We start from the raw sequence: 1,005 nt of genomic DNA, 5'->3' as shown, positions 1-1,005 counted from the left end.
GTTTTAGCAGTTCACCTTTATAACAATTATAAATAAACCTGTTAAATTTTTCTGGAAAATGTCAGCCCTTGAACACTTTTTAGAATAAATAAATGTCTTATTGACTAAATGGTATTTGCAGCATTTTTATCATACAGTAGATTCCACCCATTCACTATACTTTTCTGAGCCCTACATGCAAGTACTTTTTTTTTTTTTGAGACAGAGTTTTGCTCTTGTTGCCCAGGCTGGAGTGCACTGGCGCGGTCTGCAACTTCCGCCTCCCGGGTTCAAGCAATTCTCCTGTCTCATCCTCCCGAGTAGCTGGGATTACAGGTGTGAGCCACCATGACCGGCCACAGATACACATTTTTAATGTTGTCTGTCTTCTCTGCAGTTCCTGTATGTTTGTTATTAAAATACATTAGGCTATAAATAAATACGCTATTAGATACCATCAACTTATATTTTATTCTGAATTTAAATATGAAACAGCTTTATAGTTTTATGAGTGTGTGTTTCTGTCATCCTTATCTGACTTTGTAATAAAGGTTAGAGCAGTCTTATAGCAAAGGAGGAACTCATTTCTATTTTCTGGGGTAATTTATATATGTCAAGAGATTATCTTTTTTTTTTTTTTTGAGGCGGAGTCTCACTCTGTCACCCAGGCTGGAGTGCAATGGCACAATCTCAGCTCATTGCAACCTCCACCTCCCAGGTTCAAGTGATTCTCCTGCCTCAGCCTCCTGAGTAGCTGGGTTTATAGGCACGGGCCACTACACCCGGCTAATTTTTGTATTTTTAGTAGAGATAGGGTTTCACTATGTTGGCCAGGCTGGTCTTGAACTCCTGACCTTGTGATCCACCCACCTTGGCCTCCCAAAGTGCTGGGATTACAGGCGTGAGCTACCATGCCCGGCCCTATCTTATCCTTAAAACTGGGTGGAGCTTATCTGTAAAACTATCCGAGCCTAGGGCTTTTCAGAAAGGTTTTTGATTATATTGTAATTCTTTTTTTTTTTTTTT

Source organism: Colobus angolensis, unplaced genomic scaffold (genome assembly GCF_000951035.1).
Source record: "Colobus angolensis palliatus isolate OR3802 unplaced genomic scaffold, Cang.pa_1.0 Scaffold515, whole genome shotgun sequence".
NCBI classification, from domain to species: Eukaryota; Metazoa; Chordata; class Mammalia; order Primates; family Cercopithecidae; genus Colobus; species Colobus angolensis.
This window is presented reverse-complemented; position numbering follows the sequence as displayed.